We start from the raw sequence: 10,847 nt of genomic DNA, 5'->3' as shown, positions 1-10,847 counted from the left end.
TTGGCTAGTCTTTATCGTGAGTACGCTACAATGATTTGTGAGTGGAAGTACAGCCGTGGGCGGCATGGTGGCACAGTGGTTAGCGCTGCTGCCTCACAGCTCCAGGGACCTGGGTTCGAATCCCGGCTTGGGTTGCTGTCTGTTTGGAGTCTGCACGTTCTATCTGTGTCTGCGTGGGTTTTCTCCCACAGTCCAAAGATGTGCGGGTTATGTTGATTGGCCATGCTAAATTGACCTGAGTGTCAGGGGATTGGCAGGATAAATATATGGGGTTATGGGAATAAGGCCTGAGTGGCATTGTGGTCAGTGCAGACTCGATGGGCTGAATGGCCTCCTTCTGCACTGTAGGGATTCTATGATTCTATGAATGGTAGCACCTGCAGTATCCCGTGAAATGGACCTGCTGGTAGAAACTGGCTGTGTATTTGCACACCCCAACTCTGTTTTAGAATTTGCACCGTGCGACCCCTAGGAGAATGATATTCATGGGAGGCACCTCGTGGGTGTGAAACTGGTGATTTTCTGTCCTGGACTTACTCATTATATAAAGGCAGCTTTCTGATGGCAATTCTGGATTGCAGAATCACTCCACACATATACAAAAAGACATGTTAACATGCTTCCCACCTGTCACCAGGCTTTTGAGTCACAATTATTTTGCCAATTCTAGCTGAATTCCTATGCACAATGGCCTCATAATATCTCTTGTTAGAGAGTGAAACATTTTTATTTGGGGAGTTCTATTACATATACATTTGCTTTTGCCACATCCAAGTGTCACCGCTACTATTGTAGCATTGAAACACGAAATAGGGGTGGCTCACAATATCTCAGTGCTGAAATGCTAACTTCTTTAGTTGTAACATACTCCAAAAACCTTCACACTCTGGAAACTGCTCTGTCTGGGTGCTGATGGGAATTGATAGTGTTCTGTTATAGCACCATGAAGGGGAGGCAGTGGCGCAGTGGTATTGTCACGGGACTAGTAATCCAGAAACCTAAGGTAAAGATCTGGGGACTTGGGTTCAAATCCAGCCACGGAAGCTGGTGAAATTTGAATTCAATAGAAATCTGGAAATAAAAGACTAATGATCACCATGAAACCATTGTCGGAAAAACCCATCTGGTTCACTAATGCCTTTTAGGGAAGGAAATCTGCTGTCCTTACCCGGTCTGGCCTACATGTGACTCCAGACCCACAGCAATGCGGTTGACTCTCAAATGCCTCTGAAATGGAGGGCAGTTCGGAACATGAGTGCTGAATCAACCAGTGATGCTCACATCTTGTAAAATGAATAAAACAAATGACCACTGCCACTGGACCAGGGTCCGAATAACAGAGATTACATATAACTTGCAAAATAGGATATACTCCCAACCAGGCCCTGGGGTTTTTCACTCTGGGTTTTCGCCTCTCCCTGGAGATCACATGGTCTGGAATGGGGGGGTGGGGGTGAGTTAATAGGTTGTAATGAACAAAGCATCGTAGCTGTGAGGGACAGCTCGGTGGATAGGATATTGGTATGTAGATAGGCTGGAAAATTGGGTGGGGATCCTGGATTCAGGATTCAATCCTGGACCGGGGAGCGGCGCGGGCTTGGAGGGCCGAAGGGCCTGTTCCTGTGCTGTATTGTTCTTTGTTCTTTGTTCTTTGTAATACCCTATTATAGAAAAGATATTATTAAACTAGAAAGAGTGCAGAAAAGATTTACTTGGATGCGACCGGGACTTGATCGTTTGAGTTATAAGGAGAGGCTGGATAGACTGGGACATTTTTCTCTGGAGCGTAGAAGGCTGAGGGGTGATCTTATAGAGGTCTATAAAATAATGAGGGGCACAGATCAGCTAGATAGTCAATATCTTTTCCCAAAGGTAGGGGAGTCTAAAACTAGAGGGCATAGGTTTAAAGTGAGAAGGGAGAGATACAAAAGTGACCAGAGGGGCAATTCTTTCACACAGAGGGTGGTGAGTGTCTGGAACAAGCTGCGAGAGGTAGTAGTAGAGGCAGGTACAATTTTGTCTTTTAAAAAGCATTTAGACAGTTACATGGGTAAGATGGGTATAGGGGGATATGGGCTGAACATGGGCAATTGGGATTAGCTTATGGGTTTAAAAAAAAGGGTGGCATGGACAAGTTGGTCCGAAGGGCCTGTTTCCATGCTGTAAACCTCTATGACTCTATGACTAATACATTTTGTGCTGTTGCTAATTTAATATTTTCAGGCATTTGTGTTATTGGTGAGATTTTACTGCAGTGGAAAATTTCAATGACTGTAACACACATAAATTCTCTAAACTGCTACACCTTCTATAATTTTTTCTCTCTCTCACATGTATCTAATGATACATTCCAAAAATGCCCCATTGATAGCTGGCAAGTTTTTTAATTCAGTGCTTATACCGGCAGCTGCATATCATTACCAGAAACATTTGAGTCAATCTACTGTGCTATTACACACAGAGGGACTGATGAAAGGCCAATGACCGGAGACTTAACTGTTTAGTTTCGGTCCACAAATGGTCCAGGCTGGAGATTTTTCAGAATCTCCAGCCCAGACCAAATCCACCTCTACCACACCACCAGGCAATGCGTCCCAGTTCCTAACCATCCGTAGCACGATAAAGCCTTTCACTATTATCTCCCCTGCCAATTAATCCAAATCTGTGCCCTTCAATTCTCCATCCCTCCACCAAAGGGAACAGCCTCCCTCCACCTCTTTGACCAAGCTTTTGCTCATCTATCCTAATATTTACTTATGCAGTTTGGTGCCTGTCTTAGGCTGGAGTTCTCTGCTCTTCCAAGCCCTGCCATTGCTACCAACGAGAATGGAGAATTTGGCGCTCAGCCAAATCTCCATTCACAGCAGCGAGACTGAAGAATCCCAGCTACGGACGAGATTGAAGAATCTCGGCCCAGTTTGATAATGCCCGCTATAAAATGGCCCAGTGGTATTATCACTAGGCTATTAATCTAGAAATAAATTAGTGTTCTGGGGACCTGGGTTCAAATCCCGCCATGGCAGATGGCGGAATTTGAATTCAATAAAAAAATCTGGAATTAAGAATCTACTGAAGACCATGAAACCATTGTTGATTGTCAGAAAAAACCTCTCTGGTTCAAACAAACAAAGAACAATACAGCACAGGAACAGGCCCTTCGGCCCTCCAAGCCCGTGCCGCTCCCTGGTCCAAACTAGACCATTCTTTTGTATCCCTCCATTCCCACTCCATTCATATGGCTATCTAGATAATTCTTAAACGTTCCCAGTGTGTCCGCCTCCACCACCTTGCCTGGCAGCGCATTCCAGGCCCCCACCACCCTCTGTGTAAAATATGTCTTTCTGATATCTGTGTTAAACCTCCCCCCCCTCACCTTGAACCTATGACCCCTCGTGAACGTCACCACTGACCTGGGGAAAAGCTTCCCACCGTTCACCCTATCTATGCCTTTCATAATTTTATACACCTCTATTAGGTCACCCCTCATCCTCCGTCTTTCCAGTGAGAACAACCCCAGTTTACCCAATCTCTCCTCATAACCAAGCCCCTCCATACCAGGCAACATCCTGGTAAACCTCCTCTGTACTCTCTCCAAAGCCTCCACGTCCTTCTGGTAGTGTGGCGACCAGAACTGGACGCAGTATTCCAAATGTGGCCGAACCAACGTTCTATACATCTCCAAATCAGACCCCAACTTTTATACTCTATGCCCCGTCCTATAAAGGCAAGCATGCCATATGCCTTCTTCACCACCTTCTCCACCTGTGAAGTCACCTTCAAGGATCTGTGGACTTGCACACCCAGGTCCCTCTGCGTATCTACACCCTTTATGGTTCTGCCATTTATCGTATAGCTCCTCCCTACATTATTTCTACCAAAATGCATCACTTCGCATTTATCAGGATTGAACTCCATCTGCCATTTCTTTGCCCAAATTTCCAGCCTATCTGTATTCTTCTGTAGCTTCTGACAATGTTCATCACTATCTGCAAGTCCTGCCAATTTTGTGTCGTCCGCTAACTTACTGATCACCCCAGTTACACCTTCTTCCAGATTGTTTATATAAATCACAAACAGCAGAGGTCCCAATACAGAGCCCTGCGGAACACCACTAGTCACAGGCCTCCAGCCAGACAAAGACCCTTCCACTACCACCCTCTGTCTTCTGTGACCAAGCAAGTTCTCCACCCATCTAGCCACTTCCCCCTTTATCCCATGAGATCCAACCTTTTTCACCAGCCTCCCTTGAGGGACTTTGTCAAACACTTTACTAAAGTCCATATAGACGACATCCACGGCCCTTCCCTCGTCAACCATTCTGGTCACTTCTTCAATAAACTCCACCAGGTTAGTGAGGCATGACCTCCCTCTCACAAAACCATGCTATCGTTAATGAGTTTATTCCTTTCTAAATGCGCATACATCCTATCTCTAAGAATCTTCTCCAACAACTTCCCCACCACGGACGTCAAGCTCACCGGCCTATAATTACCCAGGTTATCCTTCCTACCCTTCTTAAATAACGGGACCACATTAGCTATCCTCCAATCCTCTGGGATCTCACCTGCATCCAGTGACGAGACAAAGATTTGCGTCAGAGGCCCAGCGATTTCATCTCTCGTCTCCCTGAGCAGCCTTGGATAGATTCCATCAGGCCCAGGGGATTTGTCAGTCTTTATATTCTCTAACAAACCTAACACTTCCTCCCTTGTAATGGAGATTTTCTCCAACGGTTCAACACTCCCCTCCGAGACACTCCCAGTCAACACATCCCTCTCCTTTGTGAATACCGACGCAAAGTATTCATTTAGGATCTCCCCTACTTCTTTGGGCTCCAAGCATAATTCCCCACTTTTGTCCCTGAGAGGTCCGATTTTTTCCCTGACACCCCTTTTGTTCCTAACGTATGACTAAAATGCCTTGGGATTCTCCTTAATCCTGTCTGCCAAGGACATTTCATGACCCCTTTTTGCCCTTCTGATTCCCTGTCCTTCACTAATGTCCTTTAGGGTAATAAAGCTGCCATCCTTAACCAGTCTGGCCTACATGTGCGTCCAGAGCCACAGCAATGTGGTTGATTCTCAATTGCCCTCCAAAGGCAACTAGGGATGGGCAATAAATGCTGTAAGAAGTTTAACAACATCAGGTTAAAGTCCAACAGGTTTATTTGGTAGCAAAAGCCACACAAGCTTTCGAGGCTCTAAGCCCCTTCTTCAGGTGAGTGGGAATTCTGTTCACAAACAGAATTTATAAAGACACAGACTCAATTTACATGAATAATGGTTGGAATGCGAATACTTACAACTAATCCAGTCTTTAAGAAACAAAACAATGGGAGTGGAGAGAGCATCAAGACAGGCTAAAAAGATGTGTATTGTCTCCAGACAAGACAGCCAGTGAAACTCTGCAGGTCCACGCAACTCACAGTTGCGTGGACCTGCAGAGTTTCACTGGCTGTCTTGTCTGGAGACAATACACATCTTTTTAGCCTGTCTTGATGCTCTCTCCACTCCCATTGTTTTGTTTCTTAAAGACTGGATTAGTTGTAAGTATTCGCATTCCAACCATTATTCATGTAAATTGAGTCTGTGTCTTTATAAATTCTGTTTGTGAACAGAATTCCCACTCACCTGAAGAAGGGGCTTAGAGCCTCGAAAGCTTGTGTGGCTTTTGCTACCAAATAAACCTGTTGGACTTTAACCTGGTGTTGTTAAACTTCTTACTGTGTTTACCCCAGTCCAACGCCGGCATCTCCACAATAAATGCTGGCCAGCCAATGATGCCTATGTCCCACAAATGAATTAAAACAATGCCTGGGGGTTCTTTATTACATGAAAGGTGCCATATAAAAATGCGAATTTCTGTTGTTGGTGAAGATATAAGGAAGAAAATAAAAAGGGTGAAGGGTTAGCCTAGTCGGAGCTTTAAAGGGATGAGAAAGGAATGTTGACAGGGAGACTGATCAAATTGGGTCGAGAGGTATGCAAAACAGAAGTCTGGAGAGGTTGGAAGCTAAAGGGAAGAGCACTGCCTCATGAGACAACACATAGAAACATCGAAAATACAAGAAGGAGTAGGTTATTCGGCCCTTTGAGCCTGCTCCCTATTCATTTCCATCATGGATGATCATGAAAATCTATACACTAATCCTGCCTTCCCCCATACCCTTTGACCCCTTTTGCCCCAAGAGCTATATCTCATTCCTTCTTGAAATCACACAGCATGTCGCCTCAACTACATTCTGCGGTAGTGAATTCCACACATTCACCACTTGCTGGGTGCAGAAATTTCTCCTCACCTCAGTTCTAAGAGGTTTACCCCTTATCCTCAAACTATAACCCCTAGTTCTGGACTCCCCCGTCATTGGGAACATTCTTTCTGAACCTACCCTGCCTAGCCCTGTTAGAATTTTATAACACACTTGCTCACTAAGGACAAGATCATTGTCATGATGAACTCCTCTATAAAAGTATTACAATGGAATTCCACATGTTTCCATGGAGAAAGCTGAATTGTTTGTTCTGCACAGTGAAAGAAGGGACTTGATCAGTGTTTCCATCTTTGACGGTGATGGTTTGCTAGTTCTGGAAACAGTATTATAAATCATTCTGATGACACAAATGTAATGAAACCATATCCAAAATAAACCACTCATTTCAACTGACTTCAGTTCAAGAGGCCCATTTCAACACAATAGCACCTATCACATAATAACACATACGAGGCAAATTTTTTACACAGAGGATGATGGGTGCCTGGAACTCGCTGCCGGAGGAGGTAGTGGAAGCGGATACGATAGTGACTTTTAAGGGACGTCTGGACATGACTAGGATGGGAATAAAAGGATATGGTCCCCGGAAGGGTAATGGGTTTTAGTTCTGTCGGACAGCATGGTCGGTGCAGGTTTGGAGAGTCATTTCCTGTGCTGTAATTTTCTTTGTTCTTTGTTTATATCTGTTTTTAGAACATAGAACATAGAACATAGAAAGCCACAGCACAAACAGGCCCTTCGGCCCACAAGTTGCGCTGATCATATCCCTACCTCTAGGCCTATCTATAGCCCTCAATCCCATTAAATCCCATGTACTCATCCAGAAGTCTCTTAAAAGACCCCAACGAGTTTGCCTCCACCACCACCGACGTCAGCCGATTCCACTCACCCACCACCCTCTGAGTGAAAAACTTACCCCTGACATCTCCTCTGTACCTACCCCCCAGCACCTTAAACCTGTGTCCTCTCGTAGCAACCATTTCAGCCCTTGGAAATAGCCTCTGAGAGTCTACCCTATCCAGACCTCTCAACATCTTGTAAACCTCTATCAGGTCACCTCTCATCCTTCGTCTCTCCAGGGAGAAGAGACCAAGCTCCCTCAACCTATCCTCATAAGGCATGCCCCCCAATCCAGGCAACATCCTTGTAAATCTCCTCTGCACCCTTTCAATGGCTTCAACATCTTTCCTGTAATGAGGTGACCAGAACTGCGCGCAGTACTCCAAGTGGGGTCTAACCAGGGTCCTATAAAGCTGCAGCATTATCTCCCGACTCCTAAACTCAATCCCTCGATTAATGAAGGCCAGTACGCCGTACGCCTTCTTGACCGCATCCTCCACCTGCGAGGCCGATTTAAGAGTCCTATGGACCCGGACCCCAAGGTCCTTCTGATCCTCTACACTGCTAAGAATGGTACCCTTCATATTATACTGCTGCTTCATCCCATTGGATCTGCCAAAATGGATCACCACACACTTATCCGGGTTGAAGTCCATCTGCCACTTCTCCGCCCAGTCTTGCATTCTATCTATGTCTCGCTGCAACTTCTGACATCCCTCCAAACTATCCACAACACCACCTACCTTGGTGTCGTCAGCAAACTTACCAACCCATCCCTCCACTTCCTCATCCAGGTCATTTATGAAAATGACAAACAGCAAGGGTCCCAGAACAGATCCCTGGGGCACTCCACTGGTCACTGACCTCCATGCAGAGAAAGACCCCTCCACAGCCACTCTCTGCCTTCTGCAGGCAAGCCAGTTCTGGATCCACAAGGCAACAGCCCCTTGGATCCCATGCCCTCTCACTTTCTCAAGAAGTCTTGCATGGGGGACCTTATCGAACGCCTTGCTGAAGTCCATATAGACCACATCCACCGCTCTTCCTTCGTCAATGTGTTTGGTCACATTTTCAAAGAACTCAACCAGGCTCGTAAGGCACGACCTGCCCTTGACAAAGCCGTGCTGACTACTTTTGATCATACTAAACTTCTCTAGATGATCATAAATCCTGTCTCTCAGGATCCTCTCCATCAACTTACCAACCACTGAGGTTAGACTCACCGGTCGGTAATTTCCCGGGCTGTCCCTGTTCCCTTTCTTGAATATAGGGACCACATCTGCAATCCTCCAATCCTCCGGAACCTCTCCCGTCTCCATCGACGATGCAAAGATCATCGCCAAAGGCTCCGCAATCTCCTCCCTCGCCTCCCACAGTAACCTGGGGTACATCCCATCCGGTCCCGGCGACTTACCAACCTTGATGCCATTCAATAGTTCCAACACATCCTCTTTCTTTATGTCCACATGCTCGATCCTTTCTGTCCACCGCAAACCAGCAGTACAACCACCCAGATCCCTTTCCACCGTGAATACCGAGGTAAAGTATTCATTAAGCACCTCCGCCATTTCTAACGGTTCCGCACAAACTTTTCCCCCTTCACCTTTTAAGGGTCCTATGCCTTCACATCTCATCCTTTTACTCTTGACATATTTGTAGAAAGCCTTGGGATTCTCCTTAATCTTACCCGCCAAGGTCTTCTCATGACCCCTTCTCGCTCTCCTAATTTCCTTCTTAAGCTCCTTCCTACATCCCGTATACTCCTCTAAATCCTTAACACCTCCTAGCTCTCTGAACCTTCTGTACGCCTCTCTTTTCTTATTCACCAGGTTCATCACAACCTTCGTGCACCACGGTTCCTGTACCCTACCAACACCCCCCTGTCTCATCGGAACGTTGTCATGCAGAGCTCCAGACAAACATTCCTTGAAAATCCTCCACTTTCCTTCCAATTTACCCGTCTAATTTCCTCCCTGATGACACTGTATTTCCCTTTACTCCAGAGAAACACTTTCCTAGCCTGCCTGATCCTATCTCTTTCCAATGCTATCGTGAAGGAGATAGAATTATGATCGCTATCCCCAAGATGCTCACCCACCGAGAGATCCTCCACCTGTCCAGGTTCATTAGCCAGCACCAGATCAAGTACAGCCTCTCCTCTAGTAGGCTTATCCACATACTGTGTCAGGAAACTCCTCTCCATCCAAACCCCTAGCCCTAGGGATATTCCAATCTATGTTTGGGAAATTAAAATCTCCCATCACGACAACTCTGTTATTCCTACATCTCTCCAGGATCTGTTTCCCCATCTGCTCCTCAACATCTCTGTTACTATTGGGCGGCCTATAGAAAACACCCAGCAAAGTTACCGACCCCTTCCTGTTCCTAACCTCCACCCACAGAGACTCCGTAGTCAATCCCTCCACGGCGTCCACCTTCTCTACAGCCGTGACACTATCCCTGATCAACAGTGCCACTCCCCCCCCTCTCTTGCCTCCCTCCCTGTCCTTCCTGAAACATCTAAAACCCGGCACCTGAAGCACCCAGTCCTGTCCCTGAGACATCCAAGTCTCCGTAATGGCCACCACATCACAATTCGAAGCAGCAATCCACGCTCTAAGCTCATCCACTTTATTCACTACACTCCTGGCATTAAAATAGACACATCTCAGACCTTCAGCCTGAGCACTTCCCTTCTCCATCACTCGTCTAACCTCCCTCTTACCCTGTCTACATTCCTTATCTATTTGCGAGCTAACCTCCTCGCTCTCAGTCCCCTCATTTCGATTCCCTCCCCCCAACCTTTCTAGTTTAAAGTCTCTCCAGTAGCCTTAGCCAACCTTCCCGCCAGGATATTGGTCCCCCTGGGATTCAAGTGCCACCCGTCTTTTTTAAACAGGTCACACCTGCCCCTAAAGAGGTCCCAATGATCCAAGTACCCAAATCCTTGTCCCTTGCTCCAGTCCCTCAGCCACGCATTCATTCTCCACCGATTCCTGTTCTCACTCTCCCGTGGCACAGGCAGCAATCCCGAGATTACTACCTTTGCATTCCTCTTTCTCAGCTGTCTACCTAACTCCCTATATTCTCTTTTCATGACCCCTTCCCTCTTCCTACCTATGTCAGCAGTACCTATATGCATCACGACCTTCGGCTCCTCTCCCTCCCCCTTCAGGATTTTATTTCAGATTTCCAGCAGTCACTGAGCCAGTATGTAGCTGTGAACTATTATGGCCCTCGCTCCATGCTTGAGTTAGCTGATTCCAAAAGGAATCAGCTAATAAGCACGTTGGCCTCAAAATCTTTACTGTGGGAGAGGAAAGTCACCATCCTGCAACTGGTCCTGGAAGTCTGAGTGAGTAACTGAGGCCAGGATCCAGTTGTGATACCTTCCCCCTGCCATATTGCACGCTGACACTCATTCAGTGGGAGCGTATATCATAATTTTGAGTGCAAAGTTTGGTGCACCAGAAGTCACAGCATTGTTATGGTGCAGAAGACTTAGTGCCATTTCCCTGTCTTTTCCCCTTACCCCTGCACATTGTTTCTATTCAAGTAATGCCTTCTTGAATGCCTTGATTGAACCTGTCCCTTCCAGGCAGTGCATTCCAGACCCCAATCACTCGCTCTGTGAAAAAGTTTTTTCTCATATCACATTTGCTTCTTTTTCAAATGACTTTAAATCTGTACCCTCTCCTTCTCGATCCTTTTACAAGCGGGAACAGTTTCTCTGCTC

Source organism: Mustelus asterias, chromosome 8 (assembly GCF_964213995.1).
Source record: "Mustelus asterias chromosome 8, sMusAst1.hap1.1, whole genome shotgun sequence".
Classification (NCBI taxonomy): Eukaryota; Metazoa; Chordata; class Chondrichthyes; order Carcharhiniformes; family Triakidae; genus Mustelus; species Mustelus asterias.
The sequence above is the reverse complement of the archived record's forward strand: the minus strand, read 5'-3'. Positions refer to the sequence as shown.